Here is a 24,189-nt window from a genome sequence, read left to right as displayed (position 1 = left end):
CTGACAGCATCCTGAACAGAGTAGAAAGAGTAATAATTTCTTTCCTAATGAGTACTAACAGAAGAAATAACTTGCTCAGTACCACACATGACATATCAGACTTCGTGATTAGGAGTCCAAAACCTTAGCCATAACACCACATCGATGTTGGAACCAGACAATGAAACGTGAATTGAGCCGAGATTCTAGGTACAACATGAAAAACTATACTGTTTATTCAAGAAACTACGTAATTGTGAGGTTTCTGAACTCGAGACCCCCCCACTCTAAAGGAACAACACACATCTGCGGAGAGCTGCTTGTTCATCGCTGAGGCAAGTGCAGGTTTGCTGTGAAACAACTACGAGCTGATCAAGATCATGCTATAAGCGCCTGTCGCTGATGGGTGATGAAAGGAACATTATAAATGCAGGGAACAGTATAACTTTGCCACTGACCTGGCCCCAAACCTGCCCATTTGCTGTGTCTGTGTATAGCAGAGTGGTAGAACCCACTACAATAAATAACCATGCTGTTCCTGTTTCAAGTTGAATAAAGCTGGTTTTGCTGTAGTATTGAGACTCACCTTTTTTGTTGGGGTGCAAGACAACTCACAAGTCACATAATATTCGCAGAACATAGCTATCAACTACATCTAAATATGTAAAAAAATGTTTCCTGTTACTGGGAACTATTTAGAAGGCAACATACAAACACACAGGTCCCGTGTACCTACAGCTAATATCTACTTTTTTTATTGGTACACTTATGCTTTTTACTGGGTTGTATTTACATATATTTTTCTTTAAAATGTAATTTATTTTGAGGTATTTGAATTTAAGGGCAATTCATTAAAACAGTAACAGTGCTAAATCTTTGCATATCACTATACCAACAAAGTTTATTCTTGATAGCTATTTGCACCAGTCAGCTGTATTCTGACATTTTGTATTTGTACCTGCCTTTAACTCACACACTGACCATCACCCTTCAAATTCTATATGTACTGCTTTTTAAAACTTTTCTGCTGTTTGCTTGTAACCATGGCTTGTAAAGTAGTCAGATACAGGCCTAGAACTTAAATCATAGTCATCTCCTGCTTGTGAAAGCTATATTTCCTTCTTATTTACAAGCTGAGCAAAGATATATTAAACATTTATTGTACCGTAGATCCAAAAATGCTTTTGTAAAATGTGTGTATTATTGTACTCCTTACAGACACTATTAAAGTGTTCAGTCAGTTTACTTACTAGTATGTTTAAAACTGAATTTTTGGTATACAGTGTATACAAATGTAAATACGTAGTTTTATCAAAATCAGCATGTTTCATTTACATTAACATTCTACCTCACTGTGGTGAGCCCTTGATGATATTCATTCAGCTGATGTTTATTGTTTGGTTTATTTCATTTCCAGAGGTGTTTACTTTTTCTTTGACAAATAGCACTTGTAAATTTTACTTATTTTTGATAATAATCTCAGTCAAAGCAAGAAATGTGTAATTTCTTGCTTTGAAGAAAGCATTTTTTTTATTTTCAAATCCATTAGTTGTGTATAGCTATATATTGTATTATGCTAGGAATTACTGTAGATTTATTAGCACTTGTGATAAATGTATACAAAAAATAAAAAACTCTGAACTATACTATAAACAGCAAGAAAATCCTATACCAAACTAGTTTTTATACTTCAGATGTACATTTTTTCTTTACACTATTAACAATGGATAACAGTGCATTTGGGCACTCAGTATTTTATTTTACTTGACACATATGTGCACTGCAAAACAATCTGCTGCTTGCATTAAAAACAGGAGTACTGAATAGAAAAAACATCAATCCTTTTTATTAAATGTTAAAAGCTGCCCTAATCCTCAATATTGCTGCTTTTCAAACTGCAGCTTACAGATTATAGAACAATTTACAATTAAACCAGTGCAGATTTCTAAATCTGATTAATTTAAGAGATTAACAAAATAAAGCTACCAACATCAGTACCACTACACTAATCTGGTATATGGTTCTACATCGAGCCCTAATTTGTCATCTTTTTAATGGTAGTATTAAATCCCTTATTTCTTCCTGCGCAAATTTAGCTTAGAAAACCCTCATTTGAAATTATGCTTTTCATAAGCTACAGACCATGTACTAGTTCTTCAGATCTCTCTAATGCTGACCTAAAAAATGAAATGCAAAGGGAACTTCATTTTACCTAAAGATGATAGTGTGACTTGTACAACAAATTTAATATAAAATACAGCTGATAAAGTTTGCATGTAATATAACCAAGAGTGGACTTATCCTTTACTCAAGCAAAAGGCAGATTTTTTTGAAAAAAGGTAAGTTGTTGTACACTCTGCTCACCAACATGAAGCACAGAACAAGAAAGTCCACATCATCTCTGGTAAGCTAAGAGCCAAATCCAAGTCCCTAGATCTTTGAGGAATGTCCCCCAGTTTTAGAATATGACCCATTGTAAGTAACAACTGAAATTAAATATTTTTACATCTGTACTACACACATGCAAAATCTGTTTAAACCTGTGTCAGAACATAAACCACACATGGAAGGCTACCTACATCAATCAGACAGATAGAACTTTTTATTTGTCCCTGGGTTTAAATTTGGCTTTTCAGAGAAGCTCTAGAAGTAAATATTTACATAAATAGATCAATAAACAAACACACACACACACACATACTGTATTTTGGTCTGAACATACACCAGAATGACTACAAAGCAAGAACATTTTAAAAAAAGGAAACATTCTGACTTGGCTGTAACAGTCACATTCAAGCATTATGCAGATGTATTGCTGTTGGTATAAAGGAGCCCCAGTAGCGTTTTGTTGACCATTCTGCTGAGTAATATCAGCGGTTTCTGTGAAATAATAAAATTATATTTGGGGAAAAAAATCCAACACTTTTATAAAATAAAGCAATTATTTTAATGAAATACTGAAATTAAGAAGAGCAAGAATAATCTTCTGTAGGTTCAACTTTACATAGTCAAAACATAACTGAAGCATTCATATACAGCAAGTATTCACATGAATTTGCTGAATTAGTTATTTATTACGCACTGTGTCATATTAGTCACTTGAAGAAATAAAAGCAGGTAGTTAACTAAATGATAGAACTCTTGTTACTGTATCCCTATTTGCTAGTGCAGGTTTTATGGTGTGCCCTGAACAGAGGGGCTTGAAGTAAAACTTTCATTTAGGCTTATATTGTCTTGACCTTGAAACCTTCTATTATTCTACTTTATCATAACAAATAAATTAATGTTACAAAAAATTAACTACTTCTACATTTTGGTGATTTAAATTTATAAAATTTTTATTTCAATATTTACATAACAATACCCTTTTGTGTTTCATCGTATATATTCAACTAATAATAGATGTCATGCCTTTAGTCTGTCAATATCAAGAAAAAATGCTGGTCAGAGAGCTTTCATGCTCATGGTGGTCATTGTATTTTACCACTGGAGCCTATACACCACTGTCTAATTGGAAATACAGGTGCTGGTCATAAAATTAGAATATCATGACAAAGTTGATTTATTTCAGTAATTCCATTCAAAAAGTGAAACTTGTATATTAGATTCATTCATTACACACAGACTGATGAATTTCAAATGTTTATTTCTTTTAATGTTGATGATTATAACTGACAACTAATGAAAGTCCCAAATTCAGTATCTCAGAAAATTAGAATATGAATTAAGACCAATGCAAAAAAAGGATTTTTAGAAATGTTGGCCAACTGAAAGGTATGAACATGAAAAGTATGAGCATGTACAGCACTCAATATTTAGTTGGGGCTCCTTTGGCCTGGATTACTGCAGCAATGCGGCGTGGCATGGAGTCGATCAGTCTGTGGCACTGCTCAGGTGTTATGAGAGTCCATGTTGCTCTGATAGTGGCCTTCAGCTCTTCTGAATTGTTGGGTCTGGCGTATTGCATCTTCCTCTTCACAATACCTCATAGATTTTCTATGGGGTTAAGGTCAGGCGAGTTTGCTGGCCAATCAAGAACAGGGATACCATGGTCCTTAAACCAGGTACTGGTAGCTTCGGCACTGTGTGCAGGTGCCAGGTCCTGTTGGAAAATGAAATGTGCATCTCCATAAAGTTCGTCAGCTGCAGGAAGCATGAAGTGCTCTAAAACTTCCTGGTAGACGGCTGCGTTGACCTTGGACCTCAGAAAACACAATGGACCAACACCAGCAGATGACATGGCACCCCAAACCATCACTGACTGTGGAAACTTTACACTGGACCTCACGCAACGTGGATTCTGTGCCTCTCCTCTCTTCCTCCAGACTCTGGGACCTTGATTTCCAAAGGAAATGCAAAATTTACTTTTCATCAGAGAACATAACTTTGGACCACTCAGCAGCAGTCCAAAGGCGAGACGCTTCCGACACTGTCTCTTGTTCAAGAGTGGCTTGACACAAGGAATGCGACAGCTGAAACCCATGTCTTGCATACGTCTGTGTGTGGTGGTTCTTGAAGCACTGACTCCAGCTGCAGTCCACTCTTTGTGAATCTCCCCCACATTTTTGAATGGGTTTTGTTTCACAATCCTCTCCAGGGTGCGGTTATCCCTATTGCTTGTATACTTTTTTCTACCACATCTTGTCCTTCCCTTCGCCTCTCTATTAATGTGCTTGGACACAGAGCTCTGTGAACAGCCAGCCTCTTTAGCAATGGCCTTTTGTGTCTTGCCCTCCTTGTGCAAGGTGTCAATGGTCGTCTTTTGGACAACTGTCAAGTCAGCAGTCTTCCCCATGATTGTGTAGCCTACAGAATTCGACTGAGAGACCATTTAAAGGCTTTTGCAGGTGTTTTGAGTTAATTAGCTGATTAGAGTGTGGCACCAGGTGTCTTCAATATTGAACCTTTTCACAATATTCTAATTTTCCGAGATACTGAATTTGGGACTTTCATTAGTTGTCAGTTATAATCATCAAAATTAAAAGAAATAAACATTTGAAATACATCAGTATGTGTGTAATGAATGAATCTAATATACAAGTTTCACTTTTTGAATGGAATTACCAAAATAAATCAACTTTGTCATGATATTCTAATTTTATGACCAGCACCTGTACTATGTACGTACGTTTATGACACTGGTTTTTGGGACCCAAAAGAAATGAGACTGGCCTCTGTGTGCCTGGATGGCGAGTGGAGGGGGTTGGATTAAGGTCAGTGCTTGTTTTCTCATCCCTCATCAGTAAGTAGCCAGGCGGACGCCTCTGTGAAACGATCTAACGTGTCACCCAGTCATTGTTTTTAGAAGCTGTTCTCACGACCATGTCAAGATTGTGATGTCGAATTAAACAGAACAAAGAACTTGTTTGAAATTTTGTTTTCTACTTGGCAAAATACCAACGGAATCGTTCCAAATGCTTCAGATGGCTTTCAAGGAAGAAGCTCTGAGTCGGGTAAGAGTTTTCGCGCTTCAAAAATTGAAATTTAAGCATCGAGGATCAACCCCATTCTGGATGCCCTTTAAGCAGCTGGAACAACAAAAACATTGCAAAAAATCTGCGAAAAAATAAATGAAGACCGTCGTTACACAATTGACGAGTTTCCAGAAGCTGCAGGACTAACATAGAGCTCAGTTTAGTGCATTTTGACAGAAGACCTGGGCATGAGGAGTTTTTTGGCCAAATTTGTCCCCCGTCTACTAACAGATGACCAGCGGAACACTTGACTCAATGTGTGCAAAGACTTGAAAATGGAGCTTGAAAGTGACCCAGACGTCTTGTCCAGGGTCATAACAGGTGACAAGAGTTGGTGTTATGGGTATGACCCTGAAACGAAACAAGCTTCGAGCCAGTGGAAGAATCCTGATTCACCAAGGCCCAAAAAAGCCAGACAGGTGAAATTGAATGTGAAAATGATGCTGATTTGTTTCTTTGACATTAGAGGCATTGTGCACAAGGAATTCGTTCCAAGGGGTCAGACGGTCAACCAAGAGTACTATCTGGGGGTCTTAAGAGGGCTGAGAGAGAGAAAGTGCGGAGGACAAGGCCGGGATTGTGGCAGTCGGGCGAATGGCTCCTTCACCTTGACAATGCCCCGGCACACACATCGTTGTGAAATCGTCAGTTTTTGACCAGTCAGGGCATGACACTTGTGCCCCACCCCCCTTACTCACCTGAATTGGTCCCCTGTGACTTTTTCGTGTACCCCAAAATGAATAGGGTCTTGAAAGGGTGCCCATTTAACAGTGTGGATGACTTCCAAAAATGTTTTGATCAGTGGAAAAGGAGATTGGACAAGTGTGTGTCTTCCAATTGGGAGTACTTTGAAGGAGACTAGTCAATAGTTTGAAATATTTTAAATAAAATGATTGCTTTTGAAAAAGTCTAATTTTTTTGGGTCCCCCCTCGTATGCATTCTTCCTAATTAAATGTTTCAATGTCTTTTGCACTTCAGTTAAATTTTGCAAGAAAAGGTGATGCCATCTTTAATAAGAAACAATACCCGATTCCCTTAGCATTAATCACAAATACTATCATATAGTTTTTTCAGTTTGTCATCATTTAGCTCTGCATCAACTTTTTCCTCTTGGTAGACCTGATACGTCAATCTTCCATATTTTAGAAGTGGCAGCAAAAGTGACAAAAAAATATAGCATATGTTAAAATGTAATATTTACAAACACTTATTACACTGCCACGCTAAAAACTGAAGAAGCCATTTAGACTCATTCAGCAATGTCGTCAAGATTAGAAAGCTTGCTTTGTTATCTTCGTTAAGCCATTTCTGAGAACTACTGAAGCACTCAAGTAGTAGATATTAATCCTGACCAATCAATACACTGTAGACAGCATAAAGGTGGACCATAAGATGTTTTTTGTTTGTGCGATTAGTGCTGCTGCCTTATAGATCCAGCATGTTAAGTTGGACTTTTGTACCTGGTATACATTTGAATGGAGTGCGCACATGCTCTGTTCTTTCTTAAGTATGCTGGTTTTAATCATACATCTCACAGGTGTGTCTGTTAGATTATCAGACAATTCTAAATTGTCCCTTTGTGTATGCTGTATGCATGAGTATGCTACGTGATGGACTGACACTCACTCTTATGGATGGTTGAATTGGATTAAGCATGTTTAAGAATGTTGATTGAAATGTGACTAGTGGAGAGGCCATCTGAAATGTATTGAAGTGTTACTGGCAGCTATTTACTTGCCAGTGGCAAAGCATACATGTTACTCAAACAGAAGCTCTAAAGCAAAGGTCTACATAGAACCCATTTGATATTGTAATGATATACTGTAACTACATGGAAAACGTTTTCACCAGTAGCAGATGCGGTGTGCTCCAGTGTGCAAATCTATATGAAGAACCATTATTTTACATTTAAATTTCTATTTTAAGTTCACATTTCATTGCAGCAAGGAAAGTACTGGGAAAGTATAGGAATGCTTAAATAAATGATACTTAATAAAAAAAAAATCATCATCTCTTTATCATCTGATTGGTTATGTCTTTGAGCAACAGCAAGCAAGCCAAAGACATCATGCAACATATAGACTACTTTCCATCACGTTTCTCTATTTCTCCATTAGGCTGGAAGTCAAAGGCAGTCACTCTCATAGGACTAAGTGTCCAGTTGTGCTCAGGTTGGCTCTCTCCACAATTAATGATAAATGCAGAAATCTTTATTGACTAAATACTGGAGTGTAAAATGAACAGCCAGAGTTACCTGTGCATTGTGATGATAACACTCAAACCAGTTTTCCTGTGAGCTCCTATGTCTACAGGATAACTTTTCACAAAGGCTGCAAGGTATCTGTCTGGGCATAAACATTTTATGTCTGTAGTGGCACTTCTGTCAAGTCTTCATTTACATAGTGACACTTTATTATAATTGTCGGTTGTTAGCTAAGTCCAAAAGTCACTTGTGAGTGCAAGCTTGCTGGCATTTGCTAGCTAGATTTTGTAGTACTTTGAATCAAGGTAGCTGATAAGCCATCAAAAGCATTTCCCATCAACAACAGTGATTGACAATATGACTATTGCATCGTTAGTTACACCCAGTGTGCGACTTCCTCTGAATGTTGGCCATCAGTTACTCTTTGGTAATTCTGCACTCTGACCTCAGGAGCAGCATGCTTGTTTTGTATGAGGTAATGTACAGTATATTAGAAGTGCTGCCTCTGTCTTTCAACAGAGTATTGCAAAGTTTACAGAAAACATTGTCATCCTTTCACTACAAATGGTCCCAAACCATATTAAGTATAAGCACATTTTATTTTCACTAAAGGCATCCATTCAGCTCCCAGATGTAAATCAATCTGCTGTGTAGCTTAAATAGTGCCTTCATGCATCCGTTTAAATGAACAGGTCTCATGGTAAACACATCAAGTGCTCCAATGTAGGAATGCAATTAAAATTCTCAATATAAATTAGGTTAATCCTATAACTGATAGGACTTTAAACCGACTAATCTTAATGCAAGTGAATCACAAAATATTTAACTCTTAATATCCCTAGTCGGAAGTGACCAAATGATCTAAAGGTAGCCTATAAAAATCCACTTTAAACTTCCCTTTATCTCCCTTCCTTACACAAAGACTTGGGGCTATTGCTATTGTGTAAAACTAATGTCTTAGCAAGACTTCCAAACCAAGTACTGAATCTACCCTTAAATGAAGTTTGATCAAGCTTTTTCTGAACTACAGTACTTTGAACATAGTATGACAAAAATGATTTTGTGATATTTGGGCAGTTTTATGTAAAGTATATTTGTATATGTTTTTATTTGCTTAATCTTTTTAAGGTGTGAAATATCCAGTAAGATAACACACACCCAGCACCCTGGGCTTGAACCTTACTCCTGGTCACTGTTGTGTGGAGCAAGTATATTCATTCCCCCTGTGTCTACATAGATTTTCTGACCATATTTCTGGAATGTAAAGTACTTGGTAGGCTGACTGGTAATTATTAATTATCTTTATCCAAGTACAAATGTGTGTACAGGTGGGACATAAGATGGACAGACACCCCGTACTGGATGGTTTCCTGCCTTTCTGGGATACCCCAGTACCCCTAAATTGCTTTAAGCAGATTTGAAAATGTTATGTGCAGCATAGTAGATTGCATAAAATAAACCGTGCATGTTAAAAAACTGGTCCTAAATTAATGACAGGAGAGGTCCTCCTGATAATACTGCTTTCAGATATACAAAATGAACTGGAACCATGTCTGATATGTTGGCATATTAATTAGAACCTCAGGCATCATTTAAATGAAATACTACACTTTTGGGTATTCTTAAATATATTGCATCAAACTTAACTTTATGTTTAAAATTGTAACATATACCTGGCAATTTTTTGCAAGCTATAATCAAACATTTTTACCTTTAAACCAAATTTTGTTCAAAGTTTTTTTTCTTACTTATTGTTGCAGAATCCAATGATAGAATTTGGTAACTAACATCTATGCAAATAAAACCATAATATCCTCAATATCCTCTTTCAATTTTTTTGCCATCTTCTGTGTAGGCATTGTTTAATGAATGTCTTTGAGTATCCGTTTGAAGTGAAAAGATGGAAAAGATAGCGTCTTTCGTTCGTATTTGTTTCCTTCGTATTACAATGGACGCCAAAAAACTCAGCAAACAATTGACTCGAACCAGACCCCCCCATCCCACCTGGTACACACTTCTTTATCAACACGGTGTGTCTGAAGGTGCAGCACGCATCCTGGCCAAATCAGGCATCAGAATAGCACACAAACCCGCGAACAATCTGCGCACTGTCCTTTTCAACGCTAAAAACAAGAAATCGACAGCAGAAACATGAAACGCAGTTTATAGCATTCCATGCAGTTCTTGCCCAGCGGTATACATAGGACAAACAGGAATAAAAAACTACTTTATGATACGCGATTCATTTTTCTCGCTTTGTGGATCTCCAGCTGCTAATTATATATCTATACTAATTAATAAAAGGCAAAGCCCTCACTGACTCACTGACTGACTGACTGACTCACTCATCACTAACTCTCCAACTTCCCGTGTAGGTGGAAGGCTGAAATTTGGCAGGCTCATTCCTTACAGCTTACTTACAAAAGTTAGTCAGGTTTCATTTCGAAATTCTACGCGTAATGGTCATAACTGGAACCTGTTTTTTGTCCATATACTCTAATGGAGGAGGCGGAGTCACGTATCGCGTCATCACGCCTCCTACGTAATCACGTGAACTAAAAACAAGGAAGAGATTTACAGCACGAGTCAACGAAGGTTGAAAATAGTTTACTGTCAAATAATGCAGAGTACGCGACACATCTTTCCCCCTTATTCTTGGCTCATCAGGCGTACACACTCACTGCACTTGCTTACGGTAATCGAACCTCGGACATCAGCGCTAGACGGGCTTCGCAGCGGTGAAGTATTGCTTTTAAATTTTAATTAAGAAGAAAAGAAAACCTTTTTAAATTAAGTCTTAAAAAGACGTGTAAAGATATTGACAATAAGCTACGCAAACCCACCAAGAAATGCAATCGTTTAAATCAAGGTGCGAGTCAAAAAACACCATCCCATAATATTAGTTAACGATTAACACATTTCTATATGTATTGTAAGCATACAATACAACTGATAATATGTTGCGCTTATTTATCTGGTGTACTGACATTTTTGCGTGTTTAACGTCTGAAATCTAACGTGGTTTGTGCCCTTCAGAATGAAAAGAGTTTGCATTTACCTTTTTAATAAAAGGCGAGCTTTTAAGCCTGAGAAATCCCCCCTTAAATGCACACGTTTAATTGCACATGTGTTAATATGTATGCTTACACAGTATTTTTAGTTTTTTTTTTTTCTTTCTTCAGTAATATTTAATCTCCTTAAAGAAAAATAACATATGCATTTTACTTTTTTTGTATCTGTTTAGTAATATTTTAGTGTAAAAGGATAACCAGTATTTAAACCTTTTATGTTACTTTATAAATTTATTTTACACAATGTTGAAAAATTAATAAGAAAGCTACATATTTTGGCAGCTGCTGCTTTAATTTTCAATGAAATGAAAAAAGCTCTCCAAGAGAAAACGTCAATGAAGAAGAAACAGTTTGCACTATCTAAAAACGAGAAACCCTCATTTATAAAGGTTTGCTGCAGATGACTTAACTGAAAATAAATTAATAGTTCCTACATGTATAATTCATATTTATCTATTTTACTTATGCCTTTATTCCAGCAACTTGCAACATCTGAGGTACAATTTGTTACATTACTTTTGTAGCACAGGCAGGTGAAGTGACTTCCTCAGGGTTACACAGTGGTGTCAGTACCAGGATTTGAACTGACAAGCTCCGGGTTTACTGAAATATTACTGAAGAAAGAAAAAAACCGAAAACGGGCAAATAGGGCTATGCATACAGATGTCCATCCATCCATTATCCAACCCGCTATATCCTAAATACAGGAGCCAATAAGTAGATATGTATATATACAGTATATATATATGTGAATGTATGTATGTATATATGTATGTCTATATTTATATATATATATAGATATGTAAATTTGTATATGTATATATATATATATATATATATATATATATATATATATATATATATATATATATATATATATATATATATATATATATATATATATATATATATATGTATATGTAGATATGTATATATATGGTTACATAACCTCTTTAACACACTACTTCTCCGCTGCGAAGTGCGGGTATTTTGCTAGTATATATATATATATATATATATATATATATATATATATATATATATATATATATATATACACACAGTGGTGTGAAAAACTATTTGCCCCCTTCCTGATTTCTTATTCTTTTGCATGTTTGTCACACAAAATGTTTCTGATCATCAAACACATTTAACCATTAGTCAAATATAACACAAGTAAACACAAAATGCAGTTTTTAAATGATGGTGTTTATTATTTAGGGAGAAAAAAAATCCAAACCTACATGGCCCTGTGTGAAAAAGTAATTGCCCCCTTGTTAAAAAATAACCTAACTGTGGTGTATCACACCTGAGTTCAATTTCCGTAGCCACCCCCAGGCCTGATTACTGCCACACCTGTTTCAATCAAGAAATCACTTAAATAGGAGCTGCCTGACACAGAAGTAGACCAAAAGCACCTCAAAAGCTAGACATCATGCCAAGATCCAAAGAAATTCAGGAACAAATGAGAACAGAAGTAATTGAGATCTATCAGTCTGGTAAAGGTTATAAAGCCATTTCTAAAGCTTTGGGACTCCAGCGAACCACAGTGAGAGCCATTATCCACAAATGGAAAAAACATGGAACAGTGGTGAACCTTCCCAGGAGTGGCCGGCCGACCAAAATTACCCCAAGAGTGCAGAGACGACTCATCCGAGAGGTCACAAAAGACCCCAGGACAACGTCTAAAGAACTGCAGGCCTCACTTGCCTCAATTAAGGTCAGTGTTCACGACTCCACCATAAGAAAGAGACTGGGCAAAAACGGCCTGCAAGGCAGATTTCCAAGACGCAAACCACTGTTAAGCAAAAAGAACATTAGGGCTCGTCTCAATTTTGCTAAGAAACATCTCAATGATTGCCAAGACTTTTGGGAAAATACCTTGTGGACTGATGAGTCAAAAGTTGAACTTTTTGGAAGGCAAATGTCCCGTTACATCTGGCGTAAAAGGAACACAGCATTTCAGAAAAAGAACATCATACCAACAATAAAATATGGTGGTGGTAGTGTGATGGTCTGGGGTTGTTTTGCTGCTTCAGGACCTGGAAGGCTTGCTGTGATAGATGGAACCATGAATTCTACTGTCTACCAAAAAATCCTGAAGGAGAATGTCCGGCCATCTGTTTGTCAACTCAAGCTGAAGCGATCTTGGGTGCTGCAACAGGACAATGACCCAAAACACACCAGCAAATCCACCTCTGAATGGCTGAAGAAAAACAAAATGAAGACTTTGGAGTGGCCTAGTCAAAGTCCTGACCTGAATCCAATTGAGATGCTATGGCATGACCTTAAAAAGGCGGTTCATGCTAGAAAACCCTCAAATAAAGCTGAATTACAACAATTTTGCAAAGATGAGTGGGCCAAAATTCCTCCAGAGCGCTGTAAAAGACTCATTGCAAGTTATCGCAAACGCTTGATTGCAGTTATTGCTGCTAAGGGTGGCCCAACCAGTTATTAGGTTCAGGGGGCAATTACTTTTTCACACAGGGCCATGTAGGTTTGGATTTTTTTTTCTCCCTAAATAATAAAAACCACCATTTACAAACTGCATTTTGTGTTTACTTGTGTTATATTTGACTAATGGTTAAATGTGTTTGATGATCAGAAACATTTTGTGTGACAAACATGCAAAAGAATAAGAAATCAGGAAGGGGGCAAATAGTTTTTCACACCACTGTATATATATATATATATATATATATATATATATATATATATATACATACATACACACACACACACTGTACACACACACACACACATACAATTTAAAGCTTCATGGAGTTTCAAGAATTTTATTAGGTAGTTGTAATGACAGCCAACACAACAAAAACCCTATATTACTCCAAGTCAGCTACTTTCGAGTTTCAAATTTTTCACCATGAATGGTGTTCAATGGAGGGAACAACAAAAAGGGTAGTTTTTTTCAGCTCACATGCCATATCTCACTGATTCAGTTATTCAACAAGCCATTCAGTTTGTTAATGTGGAATCTATTCATGAAACCGTAGTAAACCATGAAATAGAAAGGAGTAGTACTCATGGTTCCAACCCAGTCAAAAGTTACTGCAACTACACAATCCATCCATACACAAAACAAATGTATTCTTGACTCATGAAATAATTGTGTCAAAAAGTGTATCCATCAGTAAAATATTGGCAGCTATGGCATAAATAATGTTGAAATATGTTCCATAAAACAAGGGCACAATAATACAACCTAAAAATTTTGGGAAAAAAAAATATTGGGTATATTTATAAATTACATTATAGCTTGCTTAGATATCACTTTAAAATTAATCAAAACATCTTTTCAGGGGTGTTCATATTTAAATGTAAAATACATAAAATGCCAAAAATAATTTCAGTGTTATTGTAACATACTTACAGAGATAAAACGTGTTAAGTTTAAGTAAATACTCCACACGTTTTGTATTTCAGACATACATTCAGATTTAATAGTTGTCTAAAAATAGGCTTTTCCGTTTCTATTGATGCATTAGAAGTGAAAATGTGTAATTGTGTGCATAAAGTATGGAGAATGTTCAAAAACTCCAAGTAACTGTTCTTATATTTATGACAAAACAGGTATTTCTAAAAATTGATTTATGTAAAATTACAATGTTACAACCACTGAATTATTTTTATAAGTCAGTGTGCTCAGAGGAGCAGAGAGTTAGTGCTAGTGAAAAATACCACAATGTCTGCAAAAAGGATTTTTACCAAGGCAGGATCGATAAAACATAAAAGCGAAGTAATCCATGTAATAAAGGTCAATAATACCCGACTGTTCAAGTGTTTATGTGTTTACATTGTAAACATGGCTGAAAAGATCCTGAAATATTGTGTAACTAAACTATGTGGTCATTTGCTTTGCTTAATCATAGGTCTAATGAAAAATGCACAACAATAAACTGAATCAAAAAACCCTCACGTGCCCTTGTAGAACAATTATTTTATACAGAATTGTACTTTTGATAGTATTTTCAGATTTTGGGGGTTGACATTAATGCCTCATAGTTTCAGAGTCTTGAGTATGAATTCCGGCTGCCTGGAGTTCAGATTATATTAGATGCCTTTATTGTCATTATACAATATGTAATGAAATTACACAGCAGCTACACTTTCAGGAAAAAATTATTCATTTATATAGTAAATATAAAGTAAAACATATAAAACTGCTACATAAAAATAATAATCGGTTAGAATGCAGTATGGCTAAGCAACAAATGCGGTATTACTAAACAAGAAATATTACAGATTGCATGTTCACCAGATTTTGTGAAATTAGGGGGGTGATTAGGAGGGTGAGGGGTATTGGTTCACTGGTTATTTTAGAAGACATAAAGACTAGGTGAATTGGCAACACAATTTAGTCCAGCTTGAATGAGAATAGGAGTAAGTCTATCCAGGACTAGTCCCTAACCTGCACCTCGAAATGGGAGAGGTTAGAAAAATATTGAATGCATAGTGTTTTTAATGCATGTCTACACAAGGCCACTTTTGTCTCATATTAATTTGGGCATGGATGGTTTTGGAAATCTGTATGTTTTCTTCATGACTGTCTAGGTGGTTCTTTTCTTTTCTCAGTCCAAAAACATCTTGATTGTTGACTCACATGTTCTAAATTTGTTTAGTGTGACTAAGTATGAAAGATGCTTTATTTATTTAGAAGGTGGCATATTATGAAAAAACAGACATAAGTCCCAAGATGACTGGTGGAACTAGTAAGGATGTGGCTTCACTCGTAAAACTAGGAGATTATCAAAGTGACCTGGTGATAAAGTGGGCGATTCTGGTAATCTCACAAATGTAACTAATAACTAGAACAGAAAAGCATCAAAATACCCACTGTGACGGAGAGACTAATGTTTACATAATGTAAGCAAGGGGCGATATAAATGGCATGATCTGCAGAAGGGTTTGTGCATTGAATGTTGCGATTCTGTGTTCAGACTCATGCCTAAGTGAAGCATGAGAAAGTTCTAGTCCAAAGGAGCCATAAACCTCGACGACTGCAAAAATGTATTCTACCCCTGCTCTCTATTGAGCTTTATTATTTCGTAGTTACAATTGGCTCACCCGGTTAAAAAAAAATATTTACACCAAAGCACGGAGTACCTGCTTCATGCAGCGAATTGGGGCAGTAACTTGTACTGTTAAAGAAAGGAGAAAAAGGGAAGTATAGACGTTCCCCGCTTTAAGTGTACTGGAAGTTGGAACTTCATTTTATGTGCTGGCTTAAGTTTAAAAGGAAACATGCAGTTGAGGAAGGGAAGTCAGAAAACAAATGCAAGGTAACGTAGTTAACTGAAATAATAACAGAGTAAAATGATTCTTTCTCATCTCTTCTCAATAAAGCAGCAACCGCTTCTCGACAAAGAAGAACAAGAGTGAAAAAACAGACAATAGACTGATTAATACAAGTGAAATAATCAGGCGTTTCCCAAAAGTACCAATGGTACTGCTCAGAGTAACGCGTTATTCGAGCATTTGCTTAAATGTATTAATTACTGACTCCCGGTCCCCAGATAGTGCTAAGAAACCTCAACAGGTAGTTTAGATTTGGGGCTTTAAGAAACACAACATACAAATCGACATCTAGACGAGTAATACACACACAACATAAGCCCAACGAATTACCCCGACGCTTATTTTAGCAATATTTATACGTGATGAGTCTTATTCTGGGGGCTACATCCCTCCATTAAGTCTCGCGCTACAGTAAATGTAAAAAGAAAAGCAGGCAACAGAATTACTTCTTACTAAAAATAGCACCGGAGATGCCAAAAGTTTCCCACACCTACCTGGCTGCCCGAGTGACAGTCCTTTGGGAGTTGGCAAATGCTTTTCGGTTCTCTTCTCCTCTTTGTGGCCGCTTCCCCCGCCGAAGCAGCTTCCTCGTTAAGCGAACGCCCGGTGTTTTAGCTCGCAGGCAAGGAGCACCTCCATACCGACACAGATAAATAGATTATTCTCTCATTCGTTTGTTCTTGAAAAATAATCCGGTGTGACAGGCAGGGAAATGGCTTTGGCCGGCACTCAGACCTCAATCTTAGTGTTAGTAGTCACGGGACTCGAAACGGAGAAACGAGGTACCATTGCAGCCCCTAGTGGTGTGAATATGCAATTACGATGACAAGGTTGTTCTTTAGTAGTGGTAAGAAAGCATGAAAAATAGCTCGTCAAACTCTAAACTATCGTATACATGTAGTCTAATGAAGTTTGTAACAGCCAACATCCGAATTTCAAATTCTCTTAAAATTAAAGTTCATGTTTTTCATTTCTTGGTATTATATTCAAGCCAGAAATGTCCAAAAATATGTGATTCGCAATTAAAATATCAGCATGCAATGGACCATGCTCTTCAAATTGAGTTTATTTCATTTATCTGATCATTTTCTGAACTCACTTTTTCATTGTAGCGTCACACGGGGGCAGAGCCAATCCCAGCACTATCACGTTTAAGACAAGAATGACATTTGGACAATTAGGACATCCGATATCACTTTCATCTCTAAATAAATTACTGACAAGGAATGAAACTCAGCCATTCATAATACACTCCTAATGTGCTTTCAGGATTACATTTATGCAAAAGAGATCACTGATTGAATTATAACTGTTAATAATGAAATTAAGCTCAGGTCTTGCTAGGGAATATTTTTTGGAGTTGTCTTAAATTGAGGCCATTTTCAAAGAAAGTTTACTGTTGGGTGTGCAATTATTATTAATCCTTTAAAGGCATAGTTTGGGATGACTCTGATGGGATAAAACTATGAAACGATAATTTCACTATGATTTTATACACTATGTTATTTGCATGTTCATATATTTTGCTTAATTTGCTTAACCTATTCTCCAAGAAACACTATGGCATTTTGCTTATATAGCTGTATGAAATGAGTAGGGGTGGGGCTCTAAGTGTTGATTATGATTTAATTTATTTTAACTTTATTTTGAAAATAGAAGTACTGTAGGCCTATACTAAATTAAGGTAAGCAATTTATGGTAAGGGCGGCCAAGTGGCGGAGTGGTAGCAGTAAGTTCCGGGTTCTCCCTGTGTGGAGTTTGTATGTTCTCCCCACTTCTGTGTGGGTTTCCTCTTGGTGACTGGTTTCCCCCTACCATCCAAAGACATGCGGGTTACGTGAACTGGTAACACTAAATTGGTTTTGTGAGTGTGTGAGCGTGTGTGTGTGTTCACCCTGCAATGGACTGAATCTCTGTCCAGGGTTTGTTCGTGCCTAGTGCCAGACAACCCCCCGCCTTCGCCACATACCTAGTCTGAATTCAGGAGATTAAAAAAGACATGACATGACAGTTCATGGTAAGCATTCCCATATGATAGCCAATACAACTGAACTGACCCCTCTGAAGAACACAAAATGTATACTGTTATCCATTCATATTAACATTTCATAAACAATAAAGGGATACAAAAATGTATTCAATTGAAATAAAAAAGTAACATAAAGACTACCGTGTATTCATATTTGCAATCACAATATACATTATTCAGAAATATTTGGAAATTAAAACACACAATTGAATATTTCTGAAATTTAGATTAATTTTAGAGAAACAATAACAGACCTATTTAAACAAAACAACAACAAAAAAAACCTTGAGGAAACTGGTTGGATTGAAATCTGGCAGCTACAGTGTTCCTGCCAGACCAGGATCAGAAGTTACGGTATAAAAGCATAATAAAGGCATAAAGCTAATGACTTATTCCTGTCAATTTAAAGAACAAAATAAATGTTTTTGCTCATGCTAACATTTTATCATTTAAGCAGTATTGATTGTACACTACTATATGTATTACAATAAAGATCACTAAAATAAAATACCTTACAGATCAGTTATGGTAAAAATGAGAATAAAAAGACACTAAAATCAATAAACCCTCCTTTATTTTATTAATGTGCCATTAGTGTGACCACAGATTGGCTCTTACTGGGGAAAACTTAAAAGCACTCTGTAACGTGAGTAGTCTGTATGTGTTGTTTGACTTGGAAGTACATCATTCAGAGATTAACCACCTCTCCATCATTAAACATTTTTCAGCAATCACAAGACAACACTATGAAATAATAAAGGACTGACTCAATCTTTATCAAAAATTTACAGTTGCCTTCTTGTTGGATCTGTATGAAATGGGATGATGCAGTAGACAGTTGACTTTATTTTATTTTTTTATTGTCATCTTGGTTTCTATACTGTTTACAGCTTTAGTTAACAAAATATACCATCCAAATGTGTTTACAGAACAATCTGAATATCAAACTAATGAATATAATACAATTAAAATTTCTAAACATACACAATCCAAAGATGTTTTACAAATAAAGAACAATAGAAAAATTATTTATTTTTTTTAAAACTGTTGTAGCATAGGCAGGTTAAGTTAATTGTTCAGGGTCACACAGTGTGTCAGAAGCAAGGACTGACTCAGCAAAGTCCTTTCAGTTTAAATTTTAACACCTTAAACAGAATGCTAAAAAGCGTACCTAAAATAAAAAGTAAAGAGCCTGAAACCAAGATATATTATTCATCTAGCCATCCATAAGATAACATTGTCAAATCCAATTATTTAGGCTGTGGCAATATAAAATGTACAGCTACAGTATTTATAGCATAAAAATACAGAGAGATTTGTAGGAATTGAGAACACATGGAAAAAATTTCTTGTGGAAGATAATGACAAAACATTAAAAATACTAGAGGGTTTATCAAATTAAAGTACAGTACTGTAAATATAAAGTATAAATAAAAAATACATAAGGAAAATAGGATGACTTAAAATGAGTTAAGGTGTGTAATTGTGTAAAAGTTACTTTAAGTAATTTATACACAAGCAAACACATTTTCTCAATTAAGAGTTGATAAATAAAACCCATATAAAATTGCTTGCCCTTCTAAGTAGATAAGGAAACCAACATAAATTCAAGCCAAGTGTCTTAACTAAATTGTAGAAGAATGCACTAACCACACAACCCTCTACCAACTAACTTTTTGGTGTCAGGCAAGTGCAAGTAAGTACACAAAAGTGAGAAGGTGACATGCACGTCATTACAGCAGGTGACACTCACAATATTTACGTGCTGAGGTTCCTGGAAGCCCTAGGCTTTATGCACACTGATGAGGTCACCAATGCAGTGCAAGAAAAAACCATGCGACAAACTAGCAAATTCAACCAAAACATTATGCTTGAGTTTGACTGGAATATGTGCTTTCCATCTAGACCTGAACTGTCTTACATCTTGTTTGGAACTGTTATATTTGTTTTTGTGCCATGTCTCATCATATCTTCAATAGGCATTAAAAATTTCCTTTACTTCTTCCCAATCGGAGTGGTGGCTCTGAGGCTAGGGATCTGCACGGTTCGAATCCCGTAAATGCCAATAGGGACTCTGCTCTGTTGGGCCCTTGAGCAATGTCCTTAACCTGCAATTGCTGAGCGCTTTGAGTAGTGAGAAAAGCACTATATAAATGCAAAGAATTATTAATCGTCTGTGCTGCCTACAACACAAGACATTGCCATCTCATTAGGACATTGTTATTTCTTTAGTTCTATGAGGTTTAATTTACATCCATCCATTCATTTTTCAAACCTGCTTATCCACAGCAGGATCACTGGAGCCTATCCCAGCAAGCATTGGGCATAACTAACCTATATGTCTTTAGAATGTGGTAGGAAACCCATGTGGACATGGAGAGAACATGGAAACTAAACATGCAGGGAAAATCCAGGACTTGGACTCCACTCTTCTTGTTGCAAGGTAACAATGCTACCACCATGGTGCTACTCCATAATACTTATGTAAAAATTATTAAATATATATGATCATAATTATTTAAGCTAATGTGTCTTTTAGCCATTGCACAATAACTATTTAGAATCAGACTGCATACTAATTACATATAGTTCTGATATAGTAATGTTTATTGTAATATGATGTATTATTCCTTTATTTCATGTGAAATGAGTGATCTAAACATTTATGGATAAATTTGCATCTATTCTCAAAAAAACCTTATTTTATTCTCAGAGTGTTGATTTTTTGCATATTTAAGTTATGCCACACATGTTAATACTGACTGATTTAACATTAAAAAATAATTAAAGCACTTTATTTTTCAATATAAGACATGATCTCTCACTAAACCTAGTAAAATTATGCTCTAAAAGTGTAAGTGGCATGTCTCCTATCTGCATGTCAACTTTTTATCTCACCCTGAGAAAGACACTATAATGATTTTGTTATTAAACCTGAGATGGAAATCACTTTTGAACACTGCTATATAAAGTTAAAAAATATGTCTATACATGAAGAAATTATTTCTAAAGTACACTGCATTTCGGTTTAAACTAATATACAAAAGTAGTTCAAACTACAGATATTGAGGATATATTGGAGAATTCCTATTTTACCACCAAGCATCATCCAGGAGTGAAAGGTAAGAGCTATTTTCAACAGACAGAATTCAAAGAACAGTATGATCTGGCAATTTCATTCATGCTGTGCGTAGACACTTTGGCAGCCAAACTATTCCTACTTTACACAAATATCTTTAACATCTCCCTAAGCTATTGATGAGGTATGCAAAGTTTGAAAATATATGCATTTAGGCTTGTCACTGTGTTTAATAAACTGAGCTATGTGATGCTAGATACTGGAGGATAAGCAGTATTCTGAAGTAGCTAAGGTACAGGACCTTAAACTTTAAGGCTGCCAGATCACTGTGTGACCTAGGCCAAATTAGATAATGTGCCTGTGCACCATCTGTAAAAAATAACTGTATGCCGATGTAACATATAGTATCCTGATTTTGTAAGCTGCTGTGAATAAAGGTGTCATCTCGCTATAAAAGCAACCAGCAAAAGGACATGTTAGGGAATATTTACAGACTTACGCATTTTCCTCTGTTCATGAACAACTTAATTTTACAGCAGATTTCAATTTAATTTTCAATCATACAAACACAACTCCTGCTATTGCTGTCTGAAACAGCAATAATAACCCATATAATTTGAAAGTTGCCAACATATATGTATGGTTTGTTGACAAAGTCCTGTATTTCACCACATCCAAAACCAAACAAATATTATGAGACCACAGGCGAAAGCAAAAGGCCTGTTTCAATTACTAGACAATTAACCTGTACTCCTTCCAATTCTTTAGAAAATTACATCAGCAGCTCTTTTATTGCCAAGACATCCTAAAAACTGCTCTATTTTGTGAGGTATCTAAGGAAACTATATGAGTGAAAAAATATCTTCTGGATACATTTTACCTATAAACAAAACCACTCTCTACAGCTAGGTAAAAAACACAGAAAGCTATGTACACATTCAGCAGCAATGCATTATTCTTGAAGCAGCTAGTATACTACTCCTCTTACTTGTACTTACTGGTATCTTATTGCTAAGTGTGCTAATGAGGCCCTTGTTCAGTAAAGCATCACACTTTGAAAGCAGGTTCTTGCTTACTGCTTTAATCATGCTGAAAACACTTTAGTGGCCCTTATTTAAGCCCACACATTTTTTTATATTTTAAATTGAAAACAGTACAAATCAACACTACTGCATGCACTTTCATAAAATATGTGATTGTGCTTGATTGAGAAGATTGTCTGTATAAGATAATAATTTAGAATTTAAGTAACTAAATCAAATGGCCACCTACTAATTAATGTGGCAGTAAATACCTTGTTCTTATGCATTAAAGAAACTGAAACTCAGAGAAAGGTTGCATTATTGTTTTTAATTATTGGGATGGCAATAATTATTTAGCTCAGTGAAAATAAGCAAAGTAGTAAGTGTATTTGGGATAGATCAGAGAACTGCAAGAACAGAGACATGATACTGGATGCCTTAATGAAGACTGCAGCATAAATATATCACTTTATGATAATGTAAAAAGCAAGCTTACATGGTTAAGTTACAATTGGCAACTATAATGTAATGTAAAGGGGGAATGCAGCAAATATTAGAAAACAACATTGGGAAGTCGTGGATGAAATGGTCATTCGTTTAGTACAGTGTTCTAGAGTATATATACTAGAGTATACTCAATGAGAAGGGAAACCTGATTAGATTTAACATTTCATAATAATAAAAAACTGCATTTTCAAATATAGATGCAAATTAGCTGTTTGTATCCAGACAATTAACATGTAAAATTGCAAATATGCAAAACAAAAAAAGGCCTTACAAAGCCTTGCAGAAACATACTGGGACAAATTTCCTGATACAAAGACTTTTGAGTTTAATTCGATTATATTTAAAAGTATACTTTATACAATACTTTATAATTTCATAGAAAAAAAAATTACAAGCCACAGGGAATATAGTTGATCTCACTGAACAAATAAGGAGATGCAATATTGTGCAAAACCTTTAGGCCAGGGGCGGCACGGTGGCACAGTGGTAGCGCTGCTGCCTCACAGTAAGGAGACCTGGGTTTGCTTCCCGGGTCCTCCCTGTGTGGAGTTTGCATGTTCTCCCAGTGTCTGCATGGGTTTCCTCCAGGTGCTCTGATTTCTTCCCACAGTCCAAAGACATGCAGGTTAGGTGCATTGGCATTCCTAAATTGTCCCTAGTGTGTGCATGTGTTTGCCCTGCGGTGGGCTGGTGCCCTGCCCAGGTGTTCCTGTTTGTTCCTGCCTTGCGTCCTGTGTTGGCTGGGATTGGCTCCAGCAGACACCCGTGACCCTGTAGTTAGGATATAGCGGGTTGGCTAATGACTGACTGATGACCTTTAGGCCAACCAATGCAATTATTTTTGAAGCTAGTTTTCTGTGTATGAAGAGTTTATATGTGCGTAAAAACAGTATTTAACAATAGAACAAACACTAATAAATATTGGTATAATTGGCCTGCCTCCACATAATGAGGAAGGTTCAGTTGTTTTTAAATAGATTAGTTAAACAGTTGCATCTCATGGTGAGTCTTGGTGAGATCAGGTACAGTGATTTTTTAAGTACTGTGGAGACCTGGCTTAAACATCTTATTTCAGACACTATTTTAAAGCTAGTCATGATAGGATCAGATGATGTGGGAAAAGCAGCAGGGGTACTGGAAATTTATGTTAATGAGCAATGGGGAAAAAGCAAACACATTGTAATTTAAACAAAAAATGTGTAATCCAGACATTGAAATCCTGACTGAATATCATCCACTTTACTGCCTACTAATATTATATATGATATATATCACCCTGTTTAATGTACTGTATAATAACTCACCAGCAAAAATGATTCACCCTGTTACTAATATTCTAATGATGAATCATTTTAAGCTTAAAATGCTGCTGATTTCAACCAGGGTAACATAACTTCTATCAGAATGTTGCATTTGCGGACACAACAAGCTAGACTTGCCCTATTTAAATATTAATTCCTTTAAATGTAAACCTGTGGTATAAATGGGCAGGACCAACCTTATCTTACTCC

The 24,189-nt window shown here is 36.0% G+C and overlaps 1 protein-coding gene across 2 annotated transcripts in view; it reads right to left on the bottom strand.

Annotated features, from left to right (window-relative positions):
• sgk3 (serum/glucocorticoid regulated kinase family member 3) overlaps positions 1 to 16,850 on the bottom strand; it is a 90,440-nt gene extending 73,590 nt beyond the window's left edge. For both annotated transcript variants that reach the window (XM_028803591.2, XM_051929172.1), the window contains exon 1: positions 16,536 to 16,850. The gene's annotated coding sequence lies outside the window, so the exon portion shown is untranslated. The remainder of the gene's footprint in view (positions 1 to 16,535) is intronic.
• Between the last annotated feature and the right edge of the window lie 7,339 nt (positions 16,851 to 24,189).

Source organism: Erpetoichthys calabaricus, chromosome 6 (assembly GCF_900747795.2).
Source record: "Erpetoichthys calabaricus chromosome 6, fErpCal1.3, whole genome shotgun sequence".
Classification (NCBI taxonomy): domain Eukaryota; kingdom Metazoa; phylum Chordata; class Cladistia; order Polypteriformes; family Polypteridae; genus Erpetoichthys; species Erpetoichthys calabaricus.
This window is presented reverse-complemented; position numbering and strand designations above follow the sequence as displayed.